At 36.6% G+C, this 23326-nt stretch overlaps 1 long non-coding RNA gene across 4 annotated transcripts; it reads left to right on the forward strand.

Moving 5' to 3' along the window:
- The first annotated feature begins 1885 nt into the window (after positions 1–1885).
- Positions 1886–22381, forward strand: LOC149209868 (uncharacterized). Of its 4 annotated transcripts, none has more exons than XR_016252908.1 (6): positions 1886–3856; positions 4342–4509; positions 4881–4999; positions 9225–9371; positions 21683–21936; positions 22095–22381. It is a non-coding gene; the product is annotated as an uncharacterized LOC149209868 (long non-coding RNA). The 4 variants fall into 4 exon arrangements; XR_016252909.1 differs by having other exon boundaries at positions 4415–4509; XR_016252906.1 differs by lacking the exon at positions 4881–4999.
- Positions 22382–23326: the final 945 nt, after the last annotated feature.

Below are 23326 nucleotides of genomic sequence, written 5' to 3' on the forward strand. Positions count from 1 at the left end.
TTAAAATTTTGAAAAACAAATAACTAAATATATTAATATATTACATTGAGTTAAATAATATAATATTTTATATATATATATTTTTTATTTGATAATTTTAAATTTAATTTTAAAATGATTTTTTGTTGTTGGCTAGGTAATGTGAGCCCTTTGATGAGTGGTATGCCTAACTTGTGGTTTGAGTAACCGGGACCAAGGGGCATCTAAGCCATCAAAATCACCCAGGATTGCACTTGACCAACACTAACACTTAGCTAAATTTTTGCCCAGAAAGTTTTGAACCAATAACCTTTACACCATAAAATAAAATTAATATAAATTAATAATTATATAAAATTTTAAAACTCATATTAATTGATTAATAATCTTAACATTTTAAAATTTATATTAAATTTAGCTCTACTAATAATTATATAATATTTTAAAATTTATATTAATTACTTAATCCATTTTTAATATTTTAAAATTTATTTAATATATTTTTAATATTTTAAAATTGTATTAGTTAATTATTAATTTTTAATATTTTAAAGTTATATTTGTTGTTAATATTTTATTTACCATATAAATATTAAAGATTCTCCCATATAAATATTTTGATTCGCAAATATTTTTTTTTTAATATTTTAAAATTTATATTTATTATTAATATTTTATTTACGTTGATAAGTGCTCTTTTATCCACTATGCGAAAGATTAAGGACTTGTTTTATTATATAAATATTTTGATTTGGTCAAATACAAATAAAATAAGGGTTACATAGTAGCTAGTACATACTGGTTAGCTTAAATAAAACCCAATTAAAATAAAAATCAATAAAGATAAAGATTTCACCACAAAAATAAAACCACTAATAAAATATTGTATTGTTGAAAGCCATCCAAAAAATTAAGAAATATGATTAACTAATATTGTTTTTATATATATAATTTTTTATAATTAAAATCATTAAATATGTTTTTATATATATAATTTTTTATAATTAAAATCATTAAATATGTTTTTAATATAGTAGTAAGTCATCTTAAATTGAAAAATTAGAAAAAAAATAAAAGTCAAGAAAATGGAAATAATAGAAAAAGAAAAAACAAAATGAGAATGTTAAATAAAAAGGAAAAAATAAATAAAAAATAATTAATAGAAATATAATTTACTAAATAGCTCATAATAAAACCTCAACCAATCATTTTACAAATAAATAAATTTAAATAATAATAGTAAATAACAAAAATTAAATTCCTGATATTAAATTATAGATAAGTGACATAAATCTTTGGTCAAAAGCAAACTAATAAATTAGACAAGTCATTTTAAAATTGTGTTGAAGTACTAGCTATGGTTTTATTGTGAATATTTATTGGCATTTCTCTCATTATATAAATATTTTGATTTGGTCAAAAAGAAATAAAATTAATACACAATACATAAAATAAAATAAATATAGATTAAATACTTATTTTTCACATGTAGGAAAATTTATGATAAATGTGAAATCAGGTAATTAATGCACATTGACTCATCATTCTTATTATTATTCAAGAAAACCACACCACCTGGAATAACTTATTAGAAATTCATAAATAAGAAGCCAACTTTCATTCCTATCAGATTTTTTTTTAACACATGGTGAATCGGTAACTATCAAGTTTAATCCACGGGAGACCCAGAATCAAACCTCATAGCTGCGACTATAACACCAAGAGCATAACCAACCACCTGCAAGTCGATGATTGATAATTTTAGCAAGAGCAGACCCGCTGGGGAGGGGGTCCGCTCCTCTAGCCGCCACCACCGCAGGTCAATGTAGTCAATGAGATTTGAACTGCGGTCTCCCCGACAAATCATCTATATATATAGACAAATCATCCATAGGGTTGTATTGAGGTATTCTGTAGGGTTGTATTAAGGTAGGGTTATATTGTGAATCCTTGTTGACATCTCAACAGGGTAGTATTGTGAGCTCCTGCATTTGTTAAAGTATATTGGACACAACGCTGAGCCTTGTGTAGCATTGTGAGCCCTGCATTTGTTAAAGTATATATTGGACACAATGCTGAGCCCTGGGCAGTATTGTGAGCCCTGCATTTGTTAAAGAAAATTGGACGCAATGCTGAACCTTGCCGGGCAATGGCAAGTATGACATTGGGATTTAGAGTTAAGGAAATGGGATGGAGGGTAGGCGCAGGCACAACTAGGGTTTTGTTTAAGAATGGATCAGGGGGTTTTATATATTGTTTGGTTTTCAGTGTGAGGATAATTTGATGCTTTTGTTTCTTGTGGTGGAATCAAGTTTAAACAGTAGTTTTGTGTGCCAAAATTTGCTGGAAAGGGCAAAGGCAATGGTGATGACGGTGGACGCGTTGGGTGGAGGCGGTGGTAGCGGTCAATGCATTGCAAGATGTTTTGGATGCTGCCGGTCTATGTAATATAATGCCTTTTCTTACAATGGAGGCACTGGGTTAAAAACCCACACGTTTTGACTGCTGCCGCTCTATGTAATATTATGTCTTTTCTTACAATGGAGGCACTGGGTTAAAAACCCACAAGGCCGGCTATAATTTTCCTCCTCTTTTTTTCGTGGACATCGACCAGGCAGTGCAGGCTAACAGTTCTGATGTTGGCATGGTTCTAGTTTTATCGACATTCCAAATCCCGAGGTTGCAAAATAACGATTCCAAAACTGTGCTGCTTGGCGCTCCAGATATGATTGCTGCTGTTGACTATTTCTAGGTTCAAGCAATCATATATGGAGCGCCAAGCAGCACAGTTTTGGATGCTGTCGATCTATCATGTAATATTATGCCTTTTTTACAATGGAGACACTGGGTTAGAAACCCACACCTTTTGAACGCTGCCGCTCTATGTAATATTATGCATTTTCTTACAATGGAGGCACTGGGTTAAAAACCCACACGTTTTGAATGCTACCGCTCTATGTAATATTATGCCTTCTCTTACAATGGAGGCACTGGGTTAAAAACCCACAAGGCCTGCTACAATTTTCCTCCTCTTTTTTTTGTGGACATAGACCAGGCAGTGCAGGCTAATAGTTCTGATGTTGACCTGGTTCGAGTTTTATCGACATTCCAAATTCCGAGGTTGCAAAATAACGACTCCTACACTCTGCTGCTTGGCGCTTCAGATATGATTGCTGCTGTTGATGATTTCTGGGTTCAAGCAATCATATATGGAGCGCCAAGCAGCACAGTTTTGGATGCTGTCGCTCTATGTAATATTATGCCTTTTTTACCATGGAGGCATTGGGTTAAAAATCTACACGGCCGACCACAATTTCCCTGTTTTTTTAACCGGCATAGACTAGGCAGTGCACTCCAGCAGTTCTGATGTTGACCTGGTTCGAGTTTTATCGACATTCCAGCTCCCTAAGTTGCAAAATAGCGACTTTTACACTTTGCTGCTTGGTGCTTCACATATGATTGCTGTTGTTGACGATTTCTAGGTTCAAGCGAACAGCTACCCTTTCCCCAGGGATTAGTTGTGAAGGATGGCAAGGTGATTAGGTTTCTTTTTCTTTGAACAACAAAGAGGGGAAGAACACATGACCTCAGATTCGCATCAGTTTGAGATACAAGACACTATTACAGCCATTGAAGCCTCAGCATTCCGTCCTATTCACCTGATCAATCATATGGGTTCATAATACAACCCTATTAAGATGCCACACACTATTGATGTTCAAGGTGATGAGTTACCATGGCCATCGGCAGCCCCTTGAATTGCGTGCAATTCACCTGAGCAATCTGAAGCATTCATAGTGTCTGGAAAACAGAAAAATCAGTCTGCAATGCAATGTTGGGCAAGGCCTACAAGTTGCAAACACAAGCCTTGGTTGAAGTAAGTTTATATATATATATATATATATTTTATATTCCAAATCAAAAGTCTTTCACGCAAAATGAGTGATGGGCTAGTTGGAAGCAAATGGTGTCAAATCATACAAGAATGAGCACATAATACCCTCTAAAAATTTCGCTTAAATTGAGTTGTTACTTTTATTTATGTATTTAGGTTTTGTACATCTATCTAGCGGCAAACTGCAACTCTGAACGGCTGTCACTACATTCTCCTTGTCAGAGATTTAGTTTTTTCTACTGCGAAGTATATTTAAATATAAGTTTAAGTTTTTACATTTTCACATCTGGCTGTTCTATGCGCACTTATCCTATTTCAGCCATTTATGTATGGTTGGTTTATTACCCTTCATTCTCGCTTCCAGGCATTTTTCCTAAATTTGTATTATGCATGAATTTAATTAGGCCACCATCAATATGATGATTGATAATTAATAATTAATTATCTTTATAATGCTCTCTTTTCAGCAAAGTTGATAAGTTACTTAAACCTACACAGCGGTTGCAATTTTTGATAAAAATTGGCATTCATATATCTCAGGGTCTGCAGAGTCTGTTCGGCAGACCACAGACAAGGGGAAGTCGCCTCATAGAGATGCAGACATAGCACGGGAGCATAAACTGGGCAAATTATCTGTGAGTATAAATATTTTTATTGGCCTAATCTATAGGTATAATTCTAAGTATTGTTTTTTCACATCCTTCTATACTACACATGCTTGTCCTGCAACCCATCAATCCACATGCTGGCTGTGTATTACCTTGTATTGTTTTATGCTTGCCTCCATGCATGTTTTGTAGATTTATATTACGTACGAATTTAATAATGCCTCCATTGAATTTCACATGATGGCACACAGTTGATGATGTTACCATTGATATATATGCTGAATCACCTTTATAACGTTGTTATCATTTCAACAAAGCTAATGAGTTGTACAGCTGCATCGGTGAGGGTGTATGTTTGAAGTCATTAACGCTGCACTAATGAACGAATCCATTTCTAGGTCTTAAACGAGTCTCACGGCACTGCAAGAAAATGATTATATGATGCAGGACCGTTGAGAGTTGTGGAGCATGTGGCTGAGGATACATGTATGTAGCTTTTGCACGTACTATAAATTGGGTATGAAACAACAACTACACTAATGCTCCACTTACAGTGCGGCTTAATTCACAAGTATGCAAAGATTATTCATGTAGATGTTCTCACAAGAGTAGTGAATTTAGCCGCTTATATTTGAAGTCAATTAATGCTTTAGATAAATACAAGAACAATATATAAATAAACTGCATATTGTGTCTATTAATAGTGCAGAAGTGCAGAATATTCGTCCCGCTAAGTCTAGAAGACAAAATATATATGGAAAAAGGACGAGAGAAATAATAATTGTCAGAATAAAATATAAAAATTGCGAGTAATATACATCAAAGAAGAGACATTTGCAGGAAAAGGATAGGCAAGTCGAGGACTATTACGACTCTTAGCTACCAGCTGAACATATTTAAGATCAAAAAATAATTGTCATTGAAATCTATATATATCATGTATACGTGTCTCAAAATACACATAATATGACTAGTCATCATGTACACAAATGCCTTCTGAGCCATAGGGTATAATGTCTGAATGTGTACAAAAATGCACGAGCAGCAGCACTGGTGAGACCAGCAAGATCATCTCACTAATTAGCCCAGACATGCCAGTGCAGTAGATTCTGTGTTAGGAGTCCATATGTTATACCCCATGGGCTCTATGTGCATTTTTGTACACATTCAGACATTATACCCTATAGCTCACAAGCTATTTGTGTATATGATGACTAGTCACATTATGTGTATTTTGAAACACATTTATGCATTATCTATATAAATTTCAATGAGACTTATTTTTTGATATTAAATATGTTCAGCATATAGCTAAGTGTCCTTGGTTTGCCTATCCATTTCATGCAAAGGTCTCTTATTTCATGTATATTACTCTAAATTTTTTATTTTTTATTTTGACAATTATTATTTATGTGTTACGTTTTCCATACATAATTTGTCTTCTATACTTAGTGGACCTAATCTTCTGCACTATTAATTGACACAATATGCAGTTTCTTTATATATTTTTCTGTTCTTGTGGCATTTTCAGGCCATGGAAGTTTCCTATTCACTTCTCTTAGTTTTAGTGGTTGCTTGTATGGTGTAGGTCGGGCCACCAAATATCCTAAATGTGAGTTGTTGATTTCTTGACTAACAGCTTCTTTCTTATTCTGTGTTGTTGTATCTCTCCATGAAATATACTAATTCATATTTGTTTTGTAGGTTTAGATTTTGTAGCAAAATACCATCACTTTATGAGAAAGTATATAGGATTTAATATTTGTTGCCAAATCCAGTTGCACCTGCTGTACATGCAAAGATAAGCCACATTAAGAAAAATCTGCCTCATAGTACTCGCGAAGTATTTCATCCCTCTGTTTGTACAAGCTATCTATTCCATCCGTCTATTTATACTGGTCATCTGTTGCATCTTTCTGCTTTTTATGTCCATGGCATAAGCGTTGATTTTCTCGTTCTTTTACGAGTTTGTAGAGCTTGTGATGGTACATGGCTTTATGGCAAGGCTGCTTGGGAGAGAGAGCAGAAGCGGGAGCGACGTTTTCAAAATCTCCTCGGTCAAGAGTGAATTTTTATATAATATATATTTTTATATATGTTGATGCAAATATGTCAATAAAAGCATGTAGAATGATGAATTAGATATAAAAAACATAAAGACTTGGATTAAACCATATAACATCAATCCTCTAGAAGTTATAATGTTCATCAACTATATGTCCAAAAGTTACAAGTTCTCATTTTTTATACCATGTAAGGGTGCACATAACCAAAATAGTATCGAGTGCAATCCATCTCTAAACTGAAAATAATTCAACAAACAGGCTCTAGATGGCCTCTAGCATCCAAAAATATCATGCTACAACAAATACCTACATGTCATCAAAATCAATGCCTTTCTTGGGATCTCTGTCATTAATATCACCCTCTAAGCAATTAACATAAGATAGAAAAACCGTAGCAAGTCAAGTCAAGTTTTTGTTTGAGTGATGGGTACATTTTTAGTAGGGTTATGACAGAGGAGTTCGACAACCAACATCAAGGTACATAGAGGGCTTGATGCTCTTGATTAAATACGAATTCCATACCCTAGTACATGACAAAATCCAATGGAAACATTGCAATCTCCCCATTCCTGAAATCTTGAAAAACTGATAAGTCTGCTGGATTTTGAGTGAGATCTAAAATTCTACTTTCTCCGTATGAAATCCAATGAGGTCGGAAAGGAGAATCTCACTTTTACTTTAAGAATTTCACATTACCATGAATTGCATATAAATACTAGGGCCATAGGCTTGAATATTAGGCTGCCCTACTAAAAAAACTATTGTTTCTCTGAAAAAAATTTGTAGATATTGTGATGGTGAATGCCATTTTTACTTTAAGAATTTCACATTACCATGAATTGCATATAAATACGAGGGCCATAGGCTTGAATATTAGGCTGCCCTACTAAAAATCTATTGTTTCTCTAAATTTTTTTTGTAGATATTGTGATGGTACATGGCTTTATGGCCTCCCTATATAACTTTATTGCCATAAGATTCATGATATTATATTCTGGTTTCATAAGTTTGTATCAATATTATGGTGGTTGTGACCTAAGTCGCATGGTTTGGTACGAGTTTAAGTTCGGCAATGATTTGGTTCGGTTCAAGTTCAATTTCTTTTGATGAGGATTGAATGTGGTTCGCCATTAGGTTCGTCTATATGCATTTTCTATATGTATAAATATATCACCTTTAAAATGAAATATAGCATAAAATTGTAAGAAATCGACGTCAATAAAAATAAAAAATGCTATCATAAACTTGGAAATTACAAAGATAGATTATGAGTGTGACATGCAACATGAGGTCATGAGCTTGAGCTATGACTTGGTCAAAGGCCATGATGCATGATGAGGTTTGCTGAACCTCAAATTTCTCTTGAAGTCCACCGAATTTTGAACCTCAAGGTTGAAGTTTGCTGAACCTTGTGACATAAGTTGTGATTGTTTTTTCGTCACACTACATTGGTCTTTTTTTGGGTAAGAAGACTCTCTTCAAAATTCATAATTGTATGTTTTGTTAACCCTTTTTGTGCCATGGATGATGGTCTTTCTTGGGTGTGGTGGATTAATGGCAGTTCAACAATGTGTTCCCATATATTTGTGTATTCTTGCATCTACTATTTTTTGTTGGTAGCTCTTTAAATTGATTTTGCCATTTTTCTAAGTAGATATTGGGTTTGTGTGTGCCTCTGATCTCCCCATATAAATTTATTGCCATAAGGTTCTTGGTACCAAATATTGGCTGACAGGAGCTTGAAATTACTAGTTCTCATAACTTTGTGACAATTTTATGGTGGGAATGACTGATTTTTCTTCCTGCTACGCTGCCCTTTTTGATGGGTAAGGGATTTTACTTCAAGGTCCTTATCTAAAGTTATACCAGGCTGGATTGTCCCATAGATGATCAGTTTTTCTTGGCTCAATGCACGTGTTGTGTACTAATAGCAACTCAACACTCCCCTTTATTTGTGTATCAGTCTTTTCTAATTTTTGTTGGTGTAACACTAAAAGGTTTCTTTCTACTTTGCTGCATTGAGGGGGTATATTTGTAATTACTAATTAATATATGTTGATCCACTTTGCATACAGCCTTATGGTAAATTATGATATATTGATTTAGATCAGTGAGAGAGGTAGCAAAATTAGTCTTTTGAGACGAATATCGAGTTGAATGCACTTTTTAAGTCAAGATTGAGATTAATGAAGTGGTAGAACTTTCTTTTAATGTTAGATTATTCTCATCTAAACGTATTTGAATGGTAGATTGCATGGTTAAATCAACACAGGACCTGGCCTTGAATTTCAGATGTCTTCTGTAGTTTTATGTACTGGATGTGTTCATTCTTTCAATAGATACATCATGTATGGCGATTTAGTTTCTAGTTTCTTGCAGAAGTTATGTCTAGTCTTTTTTGACTTTACATTACAGCATACATATTACAAACGAAACAAAAGATGATAGCTACATAAAGGGCTTACAAATGCATGGCATGGCATGTATACATGTGCCACTTGCTTAAACTGTTGGCATAATGAAAGATTTACATGAACCACAAACAACCTTGCAGCTTGCACTTGGAAAGCAGCCATTACTATTAAAAATCAATTATTTCTTTTTTGGAGAATTGTTCTAGTGAAGAGAACCGCTTTGCTTGCAGAACTGATGTATAGTATTTTTGACATTGTGTAGCTGCATTCAAACGAAACAAAAAGTTGGCATCTACATAAAGGGCTTACAGATGCATGACAGTGGCATGTATACATGTGGGTACTTAAACTGTGGGCACAAGGAAAGATTTACATGAACAACCACAAGCAGCTACGCAGCTTGCACTTGGTAAGCAGGCATTACTGTACAAATTCAATTATTTCTTTTATTGGAGAAATGTTCCAGAGAGGGAAACCCCTTTTTAGCATATCCAATGGAAACTACACATCTTAGCCATTGGAAGGATTGAAGCTCGTCTTGTAGGGTTTACAAATATTCAGTAAAAATGCTTTGAACATAAGCTGGTACGAGAAGGAAGCTAATTTCTTGTCATTCTTGCTGTTGTTAATTTGCTTTATGGTGCTTGTTAGCTAACCTAACTCAGTTTTTTTGGTAGTTTTCTTGGGAATATTTGGAATTCCATTTTATTAATTTTGGTTTAGATTGGGCAAACAATTTCATTAAATGATTTCACATTCTAAAGGCCGGAAAGATGGATGATACATGGAATAGACATAGAATGTTCATAACATATTTACCATGACATTCACATATACCGATCAAACTATTTGACAATTTTCATTAATAAATGCTTGAATGTCAGGACATAGTTTATGCTAATCAAACCATTAGAAAAATTTCGTAAATAAATGCATGAATGTCAGGGCTTTGTTTATTTATAGTACTACCCTGGACATATCTCCTGCAAGAAGTTGACTGCAGTTATTTGCATCAATGGATCATAGGAGCTTGTTTACATGTTCTTTGTATGAATTCCCAGTGGGTATTCCGTTATCCACCAGTTCAAGTATTTGTGTCATGATTAATGTTGACAACCCATAAATATTTGTGGGTGTGCTTTTGATGGCAAGTAACTTGTATCATTTTGCTGTTACAGCAGGCAATACTTCTGGCAGAAATTGAAGTTGAACTTTGAAGTGATTGCAGAGTATGAAATGGGTGTATGGGTAAGAATTGGAATAGAACTAGAATTGTGCAGCACACCTGTGTAATTATTAGGAGATTGAGGGCATGATTAGAGGCAGAACTATAGACGGAGCCTTGTGGCCATGTCCAGCATGCATCACTTATGTGAGGATGCTCTGCAATTCAGCAATTTGCATAGTTTTGCGTTTCATAATTGAGACGGAAGACTGGTGGTTAGAGTCCACACAATCTTCAAGGATTATCACACATGTCACATAGCTGGTAAGTGATATATGAGAAAACAAAGATGGTAAAGGCTGGTATTTCTGGAGCTGATGAGAATTCAGTTTGGCTTGATATTTGAAAATCCAATTCTGTATGGATTAATGAAGGAATATATTAATTAAGTTCGTGAGTTAGTGGGTTTGGTTTAGATTTTGTGCGCACCATGCATTTAATTATGACTGGCAGTTTCAAAATACATAATTTTATTCAAGAGTGGTCAATTTATGTTCCGTTACCATCCATGAATCCATCTCTATGCAACAAATGGCTCCTAACCGTTGTTGATTTACCACTAAGTAACTACGTGAACATTGATGTCCAATTGATCTAGGGTAGCCGGACTGGCAGCAGACACAAGCTGATGAGCAGAATCAATTTAGCTGATGTGTAATTCTGGCAAAATTTGTTTGCTGTAATGATTGTCAGCGTATGCTGGCAGCCTGGCACTTGTGTGCGTAAGATTTCCCTGAATCCATCTGTACGAAACAAATGGCGTTGTGTTGATTTACCATTGACTTACCACTTGAACTTTGATCTCCAATTGATATAAGGTAGCGGGATTGGCACTAGACACAGGCTTGTGGAGCAGAATCAATCTAATTGATATGCAATTATCTCAAAGCTTGTTTGCTCTAGTGATTGTTGAGGTATGCTGACACTTACCTGGATAAGATTTTGGGTCTTTCGAGAATCAAACTCTTTCTTAAGATGGAAACAGAGAGGAATCCGATCTGCAGTTTGAGGTAGTCTCTATGAAATTTAAATATTGGTCCAGACTCCAAACGTTGTTTTCCTTTGATTAAAGGGAATCAAATGTGATACAACATTGTGCCAGTGATGTTTAACTATAGATTGAACTTGAAATTATACTCAAACACTGTGCTGGTGTGTTGGTGGTCATGGAAATCTTTTCAGAGTTAATGCAACAAAGTTAGGAGCTTGAAAACGACCATACGTAAATTGATTCTGACTGAATCAAGCTTACCTGAATTACCCTTACACAAAACTCTTTGCTCATGTTGTATTCAGTCTATAGACTGATATGGTTGCTGCTAGTTAGATGATTTTTTGGCATTTGGCTATTCCTCACAAGTCACTGCTCGAATAATGTAGTGTTATGTAAAGCTTATTACAAATTCTATCAGATTTAGAATCTTAGAACTCTTTCCTGGTTAAAAATGATTGCAGGTTCTATGAGTTGTTAAGAATGACAACAAATTAAAAAAATTGTTAAAAATGTAATTATCTCAGTAAAGATGGCTTTACCGTTCAGACAGTTGCATAACGATAGGAAGTTATATAACGAAGTCTTCATATTAAAATTATGTTGCCCGAGAGGCTTGATGGCTTGATGTATTGTTGGAGAGTCATCTTTTGACCATGAATAATAAGAATTCCAATCCCTTGCCCGTGGAGGTTTCTTTGACACACTATCAGGGTTTTTCCATGTAAAATCTGTGTCTATTTGTGTATGAATTTAGTTTCTTGTTTCTGCATAATTTTCCTTTGTTAAATAATTATTTACGGGCTTAAATACCAACAAGTGGTATCTGAGCCATGTGGTTGTGAGAGGAAGATCTGCAGAAGTAAACATATCTTTTTTTGGTAAATTATTTCTGCCGTCAAGGGAATCAGGCGGGCTCAAAAATGTTAATGCCTGTCAGAAGTGCGTGAGAATTAGTGTTAAAACCCTGTCAAGAAGCTGATGAGCAGCGAAAAAGAGATAAGCGAGACAAAGATTTGTTCCTACCAACCGTAAACAAACCACTTAGATCGTGGTTGCATAGCCTCTTGTGCCTGTTGGGCAATAACAGTGCCAACAATGAGATCATAGCAAGTCCAAGAGGGTGGCCTCCAACACCGCCAGCTTCAGCAATAAAGTTCTGTTTGTGGGCAGAAGTTGTGTCCGGGCCAACTGAGGAAGCATGGTCTTGTGACCAGTAGAAAACCAAATGAAAGAAACAAAACTAGCCGGGTTCAGGCAGAAATCCAGCCACTGGGCCAGGGTAATCTTTTGCAGATATTTATTTCTAAAAATAATCACTAAAGAATTGTTTTTCTGTGAAGAATGAGTTGAAATTTTTCTTTGGGTTTGTTTAAAAAAAATTGTGGGAGAAATGAAAACTTGTTTTAGAACCGTTTATAATTCATGGAAGTTAAACTCTGGAATTTTTTCTGTTGAAATGGAGTAGGGTTTCTAAAGAATTAGTGGAAATATTTTTGGTTATGGTTTTTTGAAATAAAAAGGGGAAAGCAGGATTTTGTTTGAAGAAAAAAATACAAAATTTATTTGGGTATTCTGGAAATTTGTTTGGAAAAAGAGACAAATTTTTGTGAAAAATTAGGAACCCTGGTGGAAAATCCATTTGGCAGAAATTTTAGAAAATTAAAATTCAAATAGGGAGATAGAAAATTTAAAAAGGGAAAACCCTAGTTGAAAGCAAAAATTTTGAAAGGAAGGAAAACCCTAGGTGAAGGAACCTTGAAAAAACCCACTCATTATTTTAAAGTTAAAAAGAAATTTGAAAGAGCCCATGTAGGAAGAAAAATGGCCAAAATGACTAATGCCAAGTTTGAGGTGGAGAAGTTCATCGGAAAATACAATTTTGCATTGTGGAGATTGAAGGTACGAGATTTGTTGGTCTAACAAGGCTTGCACAAAGCATTAGATGGGGTAAAAAGAAGACCGGCTAGCATGACAAATTTGGAATGGGAGGACTTAGATGCTCGGGCTCTCAGTACCATCAGGTTGTGTCTCTCAGATAATGTTCTCTTCAACATTGTTAAAGAAACTTTAGCAATAGGTTTGTGGAATAAATTGAAAACTTTGTATATGACCAAGCCTTTAACCAACAAAATTTATTTGAAGAGGTAGTTGCATAGTCTTCGGATGAAGGAGGGCACTAAAATTGTAGAACATCTAAATGTGTTTAATACACTTATTTGCCAGTTGACTGATATGGAGGTCAAATTTGAAAAAGAAGATAAAGCCATTACATTGTTATGCTCCTTGCTTGAGCCTTGGGATCACTTTGTGACTTCTAATAGTTTGAGCTCAATTGAATATTTAGTATTTGATTCTGTTGTGGGAGCTTTGTTATATGAAGAGGTATAGAGGAAGTCTAGCATTGAAACTTCCACACTAAAGCTATGGTATCTAGAGGCCAGTCCAGGGAGAGGAAAAAAATCAAAAAGTTCTTCCAGATCAAAGTTAAAAGGCAAAAAGTGTAAAGGTAAATGATGGTTCTGCAACAAAACAAAGCATCTCAAGAATGATTGTTGGAAAAGAAAAGCATAGTGAAAACCCAAAGAAGGAAGCAAATCAAGTTGAGTCAAGTATGATTGATGAAGTTTTGTCTGCTAAATTAGGTATGATAGATGAAGCTTTGTCTAATTGCAATGTTGTTCAACATTTTGAAGTTTGGTTATTAGATTCTGGTGCTTCTCATCACATGAGTCCGCATAGAAACTGATTCACTCCATATGAAGTTATGAATGGCAGTTTGTGTTTATAGGTAATAATGTATTTAGTCAAACTATTGGGGTGGAAAATGTCAGAATTAAGCTGTGTGATGGTACGATTAGAACATTGATTGATGTTAAACATGTACTTGAGTTGGAAAAGAATTTGATTTCTTTGGGATTATTAGACTGTTAAAATTGGACAACTAGGTCCAAACTCCATGTTCTGATGCTCAGATTAAGAGGCTAATATTTTTGTTGGATCCCTCTTTCTGAGAGGTGTAAAATCCATATAAAAGTAGTCTTAATCCGATGAGCAGAACTTATATTTTGAATTTATTATTCTTAATAAATTATATGTGCAAGGTCAGCCAGTTTTGTAATGTAGGCTCACATGCCCAACAGATGTGTCACACACCCTCATTGATGGATATATATACAGGAAAAGTTGGAGAGAATTTGAACAACTAAACTCACATCTTCCTCTCTCATCCTAAAAGTACGAGCTACCAGGAGGGTTGTTGTGACACATGCTGGGCTGGCTGACCAAAGGAGACTTTGCTGGTTGAAGCATCATGTTGACCGCCGAAACGAACACATTCATTTTTCTTGTTTCTGATTTGTCTTCTGTAAGATTTGCTTATATGTTCTATCTGCATTTTGCTTATCTACTTGTATGATTGCTGTGAGAAAAGTGAAATTGCTCTTAGCATAGAACATCTACAAAACTTTACATGGTATCAGAGCTGAGGTGAAGACAAACTCTATCTATAGCAATCATCATCGAAGAAAACACATTCTTGAGGTAATCTCCTCCTCTCCACGTCTTGGGTTTTTGGAGAAGGAGTGAGACATCAAGAATAAGATGCTGGCCCATGATGCCCTAGCTCTAAATCTCAGCAATATGAAACCCTATACGCTGGTATGGTAGAACATGACAAAGGTTTCTAGCCGCAGTCTAAACGTAAGGCACAGTCCAAGCATAACTCGAGTATCCGCATTGAGTATCTACAGTACTATGAAGGGTAGCCACAGCAATATGAAACCCTATACGCTGGTCATGAAGACTCATACGCAGTCTTGGGTGCCACAGTGATCAAGCTGCAATTATGAAGAGGTCATTACGTATGATACAGTCATAGAGGAAGCACAACATTCACGATATATACGACACCTTAATTATGCACATCATACAGTCACGCAGGAAGTATATACGCACTTCATGATACATCATGCAGGAAATTATGTATATGCTATGCTGTCATATATATAAATATCTTGGAACGCAGTCATATTATATACGCTGCAGTAATGTAAATGCTGAAAATATATACGCTGGGCATTCATATAAATATCTTGGAACGCAGTCATAACATATATCTTGGAACGCAGTCTATACACGCACAATTGGAGAACTTAGCCGCTGTTCACATGGTAGCCGCATAGATATATTGACATGTTGGAACCCACAGTCTATACGGGAAACGCATTCAGGTATGGAAATACGCACAGCAAAGAAGAAAAGTCCTCCGAATCACGGAAACGCGTGAAAAATTAAAGGTCAAGTCAAGGTTAACACCGCGGTTAAATGTCCCAACATAATAAGCAACAGTGGCGCACAGAGTCCCGGCACCCTTTGCATGGGTAGTGGGGGAGCACTCTGTCCGGCGTATGACAGCGTGCCGGATGGACCAAACTAAAGGTGATGTCCCTCGTGGCAGGAGCACATTCGATGACCAACAGCTTGGAAGCCACGGAAACAGATTCCACGTCATCACGACGAGCCCCCGATTGAAACGGCAATATTTAGTATGGCCCATGGGTGCCCGTCTCAGATCTACATAACCAGTTTATTTCATTCGTCTTGCTCGAAGATTCCAGCGAAACGATGGGGTGTTGTTTCTCAGACATCGCCGGCGCGCAGCAGGCGGTGGGTAGCGTCAATGCGGACAAATACACGGTGGGCGCCAATGAGGCTTACAGTGCAGTTCAAAATTTCTTGAAGTCCCGCGGAGTTGAGGGCCTTTCATATCTAATGGAGTAATAAAAAGACACAGTCAACCGCAGTCTAAATTCCACAGTCCTGAGGTGTAGCTGGAGTTATGTATACGTTGTGCAATTATACGTTGGGCAGTCATGTCATACATTGCAGTTATGGTTATACACATTCGCTAGACAGTCCTGTACACATCGTCTGAGGTTATATATATACACGCAGAGGATGCCAAAGACTTATATATACAAACAGAGTATGCAAATGTCTCTTATGTATATTCGCTGAGGCTGCGGAGGTTTCATACAATCGCATTGGTATATGGTCTCACATTCGTCTCTTTGATGTGGTATGACATTCGCATAATATCCCTGGTTATAATGGCATATAGAGTCTATGTACCTGGTCAAAGGGAAGTAGAGATAAGCCATGATGTCACTTTTGACGAAGATGCTTCCCTGAAGAAAGTAGTAGATCTTCCTAGATCTGAAGAAAACCATGAAGAAAGCCCTCTATGGGTTAAAGCAAGCACCCAGAGCTTGGTATGACAGGATGGATAGTTACTTGATGAAGCTGGGCTTCACTCGAAGCAATGCTGATCCAAACCTTTACTTTAAGGTTGAGGAAGGAAAGCCTCTCATTCTAGTGCTATATGTGGACGACCTCTTCCTGACAGGTGATGACCCTCTCATTCATCAATGTAAGAGGGAGCTTGCTGCTGAGTTCGAGATGAAAGACCTAGGACTAATGCACTATTTCCTAGGCCTGGAGGTCTGGCAGAGACCTGGAGAGATTCTCCTTTCTCAAGGAAAGTATATTGTGAAGCTTCTGGAAAAATTTGGGATGGTGGACTGTAAGTCCGTGTCGACACCAATGGAACTCAACTTTAAGAAGTTGAGTGGCAGCGCTGCAGGGCCTATCTTGGCCAATCCTACTGAGTATCGTCAACTCATAGGAGCTTTGATGTTCTTAGTGAACACTCGTCCGGACATATGTTTTGCAGTGAATACTTTGAGTCAACAGATGGTTGAGCCTCATCATTTTCACTGGGTTGGTGCCAAGATTCTTTTGAGATATCTTCGGGGCACGATAAACCATGGGCTGAGATACACTGCCGGGAGTGTGATACTCCGGGGATATACTGATGCCGATTGGGCTGGCAGTGTGGTGGATCGTAAGAGCACATCTGGATGCTGTTTCAATCTTGGTTCTACTTCGATCTCATGGATGAGCAGGAAGCAGAAGTCGGTGGCTTTGAGCACAGCGGAGGCCGAATACATTGCTGCTAGTATGGCCTGTTGTGAAGCAGTTTGGTTGAGGAAGCTCTTTAGTGAGCTGTTCCAACATGTGCTAGATACCACTGTAATACTCTGTGATAATCAGAGTGGGATTCGTATGACTGAGAATCCTGTGTTCCACGACCGATCCAAGCATATTGATATCAGGTACCACTTTATCCGGGATATGGTACAGCGAGGCGCCGTAAGGCTCGATCATATAGGAACTGATGAGCAGGTCGCGGATATTCTCACTAAGCCCCTGGGGAAGGTCAAGTTCCTAACCTTCCGTGAGAGTCTTGGTGTCGTGGAAAGACCCTATGATATGGGTCCTGTTGGACGATGAGCTCTGGGAGCTCTGGGGGGCTTTGGGGATAGCTTCTCGGAGCTATAAGCACTCATAATGCTTCTGCCCCACCCTTGTGATTATTGCGCTGGTTCGCCACTCATTTAATCTGTACCCCGTATGCATCCTACCCATTGAGTTCAGGGCTCATGGGAAGTACCTCTCATTTGGCCAATGAGGTGTGGAAAAGCTAGAGACTATTAGCAAAGACTGATGGACGCATCAGAGATTGCCGTACTCTCTATCTAGGATGGCATGGTCCAACCACTTGATCTGGGATCAAGATTTGTGAGGTCTGGGACCTCTGGACTGATTATGTCAGTCGGGGAATGATGTCTTTGTGACTGACCCACTTCTGTTCTGAAATAAAGAAGCCAGCAAAGCAAGTTTCGGCGGGATGACTCACGATGTTAATTGCACTAATAGATGGAGTTCTCCCTAGTTGAGAGGGAGTGTTAAAATTGGACAACTAGGTCCAAACTCCATGTTCTGATGCTCAGATTAAGAGGCTAATATTTTTGTTGGATCCCTCTTTCTGAGAGGTGTAAAATCCATATAAAAATAGTCTTAATCCGATGAGCAGAACTTATATTTTGAATTTATTATTCTTAATAAATTATATGTGCAAGGTCAGCCAGTTTTGTAATGTAGGCTCACATGCCCAACAGATGTGTCACACACCCTCATTGATGGATATATATACAGGAAAAGTTGGAGAGAATTTGAACAACTAAACTCACATCTTCCTCTCTCATCCTAAAAGTACGAGCTACCAAGAGGGTTGTTGTGACACATGCTGGGCTGGCTGACCAAAGGAGACTTTGCTGGTTGAAGCATCCTGTTGACCGCCGAAACGAACACATTCATTTTTCTTGTTTCTGATTTGTCTTCTGTAAGATCTGCTTATATGTTCTATCTGCATTTTGCTTATCTACTTGTATGATTGCTGTGAGAAAAGTGAAATTGCTCTTAGCATAGAACATCTACAAAACTTTACATAGACTCAGAAGGTTACAAGTTTATAGGTTAAGGTGGAGAGCTGAGAGTTTCAAAGGGTGCTCTAGTTGTTGTGAAGGTAGAAAAGTCCGGAAACCTTTACAGACTTAAAGGAGGTACTCAGGTTAATGAGGCAATAGCTGTATCTGAGGAGGAAGATACTTGCCTATGGCATCAACGACTAAGCTACATGAGCAAGAAGGGCCTTCAGGTATTAATGAATTTCAAACTACTTCCTAATTTGAAATTGTTTAGTTTGGAGTTTTGCAAACATTGTGTATGTGGAAAACAATGTAGACAAAAAATTAAAGCTAGTAGTCATAATAGTAAAGAATTTTTGGATTATATTCATTTTGATCTTTAGGTACCAACTCCTACAATATCTTATGGAGGTGCATCTTATTTCGTAACAATTTATGACTACTCCAGGAAAATTTGGGTCTATATGTTAAAAAGAAACACTGATGTATTTAATGCTTTTAAACAGTTTAAAGCTATGATGGAAAAGAAAACAGACAATGCATTTAAATATTTAAGAACTGACAATGGTAGTGAATTTACTGATTTAGAATTTGAACAATATTGCAAGGATGAAGGGATTTTTAGACACGAAACTGTTGTCTACACTCAACAAAATGGTGTCGCTGAAAGTATGAATAAGACTCTTATGGAAGGAGCTAGGAGCATGATCAACACTGCTAATATGCAGAAGGAGCTGTGGGTAGAAGCAATATCCATTGCTTGTTATTTGGTGAACAAATCACCTTCAGTTGCTATTAATTGTAAAATTCTAGAAGAAATTTGGTCGGGTTAGTCCTGTGATTATTCATATTTAAGAATTTTTGGTTCTAATGCCTATGCTCTTATTCCAAAGAATCAATGTTCTAAGTTAGACCCAAAAGAAAAATGTTATGTCTTTGTTGGGTGTGACGATGCTATGAAAGGATACAGGTTTGTGGGATCCTTCTATGTACAAGGTCGTCATTTGTAGAGATGTAACATTTGATGAATCTTCTCTTCTAAAATCGGATGTTGTAAAGGTTGAAAAAGAATAGGTATCACTGAATCAACAAATTTAGTTGGGGACTCAACTTTTTTCATAAAGTTGGAAGGAAGAAGAAACCTTTGAAAGAAAATGCGAAGAAGATGTAAAGGAAACTGTAGAAGTTCAACAACTAGTCACTCTTAGGAGGTTTGGAAGGGAAAGAAGAACACCCAAGAGGTATGAAGATACTACTGCATCTGTTGCATTGATTATTGAAGATGGGGAAGCTTCTTGTTATCAGGGAGCAATGGATGATGCAGATAGTGAAAATAGAAGAAGGTTATGGATGAGGAAATTGATTCCTTATTCAAGAACAAAACTTGGGATCTTCTAGAACTTCCTAAAAGGAGAAGTGTTGTTGGATGTAAATGGGTCTTCAAATTGAAGAGAAATGTTGATGGAAGTGTTGAAAGATATAAAGCGAGGCTGGTAGCAAAAGGGCACTCTCAGTTAGAAGGTATTGACTTTCATGATATTTTTTCACCAGTCATAAAACTTGTTTCTATTCGTACCATGTTAGCACTAACTGCATTACTTGACCTTGAATTACAATAGGTTGATGTTAAAACAACTTTTCTTAATAGAGATCCCAATGGAAATCTCAATGGAACAACCAAAAGGTTTTGTACAAGGTCGTACCATAAGATTAGTTTGCAAGCTCATGAAATTATTGTATGGCTTGAGGTAGTCTCCCAGGCAATGGTACAAGAAGTTTGACTCCTTCATGGCGACCTAGAACTTCATTAGAAGTGAATATGGTCATTGTCTGTACTTTTTGGAATTACCCAACTTTCCTGAAGTTGTCACTTAGCCAATCCACTGAACATCCAGAAAATGAGGACTATCTGTTTAGCAAAATTCCTTGAATGCTTGGAATTGAAATAACAGTGTTTTTAGAACTTTCTATATACTTAATTCAAAAGGTTGCAATGCCCCATCTGCATGATTATCATCTAACCAAATTCATTGGCAGTGTTGTTATTCATGGGCCAGAAAGGTCCACTATATGTAGAACTTGAAAATAATCACATGCTAACTTGAAATTATATAAATGGCTCAACGGAACATCGTTCTATGCAGTATAAAGCTATTTTTATCAGACTGATTATAATAGCTGAAGATATGTTGCACATTGGTAATGGGCAAGTTTCATTATGTATTTCCTACAATCTCTAGATTGTGCATTTTCAGTTTTGGGGATGCCTAGATGGATACATTTTGAAGACTTCAGGTGCACGTTCTTGTCACTGCTAGGATCTATGGAAAGGTTCAAGCTTCTCAACCAGAAATAAGGAATTCTCTGCAGTATAAAGCTATTTTTATCAGACTGATTATAATAGCTAGATATATTGCACATTGGTAACGGGCAAGTGTCATGTATTTGCTACTATCTCTAGGTTGTGCATTTTCAGTTTTGGGGATGCTTGCTTGGATACATTTTGAAGACTTCAGGTGCACATTCTTGTCAATGCTAGGCTCCATGGAAAGATTCAATCATTCAAAGCTCCTCGAACAGAATAAGGAAAACTTTGAATGAATTGGTACTTCAGCTCTTTGAGAGGAATCCTACTCGGAGGTACTTCTTAGTTTTTGGCATGCTTAGAGGGATTAATTTTGAAGACTTCAGTTGCCTATTCATGTCAATGCCAGGTTCTGTGGAAAGTTTCGAGCTTTTTAAACGGAAATAAGGAAGACTTTGAATGATTTCGTTCTTGAACTCTCCAAGAAGAATCATACTACGAGGTGAAGTTATCACAGTCGATTCTTTTAGAGTATTTTTTACCTGGGATGCTATTTTCACCTTTATATATATATTTATATCTTGCGTACTTATAATCAATAATAAGAATATAGACGTCTGTGTTAATGTATATTGACATCACTTGGAGATGTACAAAGGGTTCCTAGTATATTCTATGGAATTCAATTCACAGAAGATTGCCCTTTTTCAGTACTAGACTTTTTCAAGAGCCTTGTGGGTTTGATGGTTGGCTTTATGTTTGGTACTATATTTGTTTCCCAGAGTTGAGGGAAAGAATTAGTATATTAACTATGTTGATTATTTCAGTGGCCTGATTCACAAGTATTTGCTAACATTTTCTGTAACAGACCGAAAGGAAACGCGGTGGTCAAACGAAGAAACGAGGAATCTGTTTTCTCTATATGCGAACTTCCTTCAACGGAGGGTAGGTCAATCAGAGGAAACGAGAATGCCAAACGAAGAAATGAGGACTCAATTTTCTCTATCTGCTAACTTTCTTCAAGGGAGGGTAGGCCAATCAGTTTTATACTACAGAAGTTGCTGTCTGTTCATAAATCCTCAACTCTGTTGGCCGACTGTTTCTAGTGTTTCAGTAGCTATGGTACTTCAACCCCCACCATTTCTTAGAACGAGAAATTTGCTTGCGTCTGGATCAACATGCTTATTATGACATATTGCATACTCAGGTTATGAGTTATCAATTCTTTCCTTTTCTTCACACTAACAATGCTTCTGACTTCAATTTTGTTTCTTGTTCAGAGTACTTAAACATCTTAGGTTGGCCTTTTATTATGCTTCAAATGATTTCTCAGCGATCAAATGATTTCTCCGCGATCAGTGTTCCTTCCATATGGCGCAGATGTCAAGGCAATTAAGGTGGGAGAGCTGATGGTGGAGAATCCCACCAATTCGTGTGTGATTTCAGTGATTCGTTATTATTTTGGAGAGGAGATTGGAAAATGAAGCCATGGAAGCGTTTGGAAGGCAGCGGCTTATGACAGTAAACAAGATGGGCATGGCAGACCAGCTGCATCATCAGTGGACCAGTTTAGGTCGAATTCTAAGAGTTCAAATCCGAAACAGAATAGTTATATGGGGCCATATAAAATTCCTGCATCTCTCTTAATGCAAAAGCCAGTACACCCATCTGATCATGAGAACCAAGAATCCAGTGCCGCAATATTGATCTCACTGGAACATTGCTGTTGATCTAAGTCATCATTCTCTAATTGTAAAGATTGTGCAGTGTCTGAGAGCCAGGTTTTGATCGATGTGTATAGTTTAGTAAGGCTTGGCATGGGCTTCGATCTGAAGGTCAAGTCAGGATCCGAGGATCGAGTTAATGAGATATTGAAATATAAGTGTTTGTTGATTCTAATTACTTTTTCTGGGTCACTTTGGGATATTATTCCTAAACAAACGGAAATGTATAATCTTTTGGACCATAATATCAAAAAATAATATTAGTTAATACGAATATTAATAATATAGGTTAATACGAATATTTTTTGTTTGTTTGTAAATCGATCATTTGATTTTTTAAAAATTACATCTCAACCATTTCCTGAGTGCTTTTCAAAACCTATGAAAAACAAAAGGATAGAAGATCGTAAAACTGGTTTTGGTAGAAACTTAAACAAATCTGCTACTGGAAACTATAACAAGAAAAAGAAACCATGTACCACATATATATATATCAAAAGAACAAAAAGCTGACCAAATCCCAAGAGTAACTATTTGTACTTATCTAGTCTAGAAACTTAAACAAATCTGCTATTGGAAATTATAACAAGAAAAAGGAACTATGCACCATATATATATATCACAAGAACAAAAAGCTGCCCAAATTCCAAGAGTAAACCAAATTTTCCTCTGATAGGCCAGTAACCTGATCTCTTAGTGGACTTTTTAGTTCAAGGTTATCACGGGTGATGTGGTTGTAGAGTTGGCTTGAGGGGAGGTTTGAGTTGGAGCATTGATGACCACATGCT

The sequence above is a fragment of the Pinus tabuliformis genome, chromosome 1_2, assembly GCF_031772625.1.
Source record: "Pinus tabuliformis cultivar Carrire ecotype Pingquan chromosome 1_2, CPIR1, whole genome shotgun sequence".
NCBI classification, from domain to species: Eukaryota; Viridiplantae; Streptophyta; class Pinopsida; order Pinales; family Pinaceae; genus Pinus; species Pinus tabuliformis.